Source organism: Cryptomeria japonica, chromosome 4 (assembly GCF_030272615.1).
Source record: "Cryptomeria japonica chromosome 4, Sugi_1.0, whole genome shotgun sequence".
Lineage (NCBI taxonomy): Eukaryota > Viridiplantae > Streptophyta > Pinopsida > Cupressales > Cupressaceae > Cryptomeria > Cryptomeria japonica.
This window is the reverse complement of record NC_081408.1, coordinates 52,785,924-52,788,361: the sequence shown is the minus strand read 5'-3', so window position 1 is coordinate 52,788,361 and position 2,438 is coordinate 52,785,924.

Below are 2,438 nucleotides of genomic sequence, written 5' to 3'. Positions count from 1 at the left end.
AACTAGAATTTAATAGAGATAAAAATAAATTTTAATTATAGTTATAAAAACTAATTTAAAATAATTTATATTTTACTCGCATAAAAACTTTCCTAATCATTTGAAGTGTGACAACAATCTTTTACACTATTTATAACTAGCGCTTGCACCTTACACCGATAGTAATTTATATCATGTTTATCAAAGAAATTCCAATTACAATATCTAACAAAACTCCCACTTCTATAATGCTTTGTTGGATGTCCATAGCCTAATGAGTACTATAAATACATGTATTCAGATGCAGCCAAGAAATATGAGTCATGGAAGGGGTTCAATTGTTGTGAGTGGCGTGGTGTTGAGTGCAGCCACTCCTCCTCCCACGTCATCCAACTCTGCTTCTCCAACAATCATATTTTTGAGTACTTCAACCATACTTATATTAGCAAAACACTTGTTCCAGTTTTGTTTCAATTAAAGCACATGGAGTATTTGGACTTAAGCGGAAATTGGTTTAGTGGCCATCTACCCAAAGGTACTTTCCTACTGAGCCATTTTCTATTTTAAAAATTTGAAGTTTACATTTATAAAAAACAATAATATTATTTAGTGTTTGATATTTTGTTTGTATTTATTTATTTTAATTGTTAAATAGTTAATAATAATTTTATATTTCGTTTATATTAGAAAATAATAATAAATGATTGCTTTCTTTTTCTGATTTCTATTTTTCTTTAATTTTTAATATTAAATTATTTAATGTTTGTAGAATTATTTGGTCTCCAAAATTTGAGGCATCTAGATCTCTCTTGGAACTATTTTAAAGGTGAGATTCCTATGGATGTTGGCTCTGTACACACCTTGAATCACCTTAACTTGGCTGGGAATTTGTTTAACTCTAGTTTAAGGTGGATAGAGAAGCTGTAAGAGTTGAGATATTTGTCTCTTGAAGATGTAGTGTTGAATATGACAACTTAGAATTTGGAAGCAACCATTTCTCATCTCCATCATCTCCATTACCTAAACCTTGCCCATTGCTATCTATCAGGGCACATCCCCAAAGCCATCCAAAACCTCACCTCCCTCTCCCATCTTATTGTAGATGAAAATGGCCTTAGTTCTATAGTGCCTTCATGGTTGGGAAATATGCCTCATTTGCAAGAGATTAGTTTTTCTAGAAACCCATCATTGAGTGGAGATATAGGTTAGATGTTATGTTGTGAACGGCGACAATTGACCGAATTTGATCTAGCAAATACCAATATAGCAGGGATTATTCCACCTTGTATTGGAAATATTTCCTCCCTCCTCCATATTGATATGAGTAAATCAACAGAATACTTTGCTATGGGAAAGGTGGAAAGAATTATTCCTTCTTCCCTCGGCAACATCTCTAGTCTTCAGTCACTAAATCTTCAAGGAAAATCATTGAGTGGAGAGATCCCACCCTCAATTGGCCAACTTTCATCTTTGACTACACTTTATCTATTTGAAAACAAGCTTAATGGTAGTATACCTCTCTCAATTGGTCAAATTTCATCTTTGACTGAACTTGATCTCTCTGACAATGAGCTTAGTGGTAATATACCTTTCTCAGTTGGTTGTCTTTCATCTTTGACTAAACTTGATCTCTCTTACAATGAGCTTAGTGGTAGTATACCTTTCTCAGGTACTGCTCAATTACAAAAGGAAGTCTCACTAACTTACAAAAGTGGATTATAGAAATCCAATATAATGTACTACTACAAAAAGCATTTGCTATGCCAAATTTAGTACCGGTTTAAGCTCTTGCAATAATCATAAACCTTACTCCAAAATCTGCCTTAATATTCACACATAATATCCATCTATGTCACATGCATATCACCTATATATAATGTTCTACAAGATCTCATACTTACATATGAGCCTTATTACAATATGCCTTGTCAGCTTACAAAGAGATATTACAATTAAATGCATTATACAATAAACAAAATCCTATTGGCTTAGGGTGTCGGTAATCAATCTTTTCACTGCTGATGAACTGTATGTCCTTGTAGAGTCTGTCAGTGCCGGTGTCATATGATTGTAAGGTTGCCATCAATGACAATACCTTCAATCACCTATAATTTCTCATTGGAGTGTGCATTTGTCAACATTGGCTTGGAATGGTCCTGATGTATCTTGGAAGTACTTTATGTCTGGTAGTTATGAACAACTGGATAGGTAGTTATTTGGGGATATTGAGGTCTTGTGGCGGAAGCAAGTTTCGCATAAGTTGTCTTGGCCCAAGTGTAATTTTTTCTTATGGTTGGTTGCTCAAAACAATTGTCTCACTTGGGATAAATTGTACAAGTGTGGTTTCAATGGTCCCTCAATGTGTATGATTTGTTGTGATGTTGCGGAGAGCGTTTCTCATCTTTTCTTCTAGTGTTCTTATGTTAGGGAGATTTGACATTTTTGGTGGAGGGTGTGGA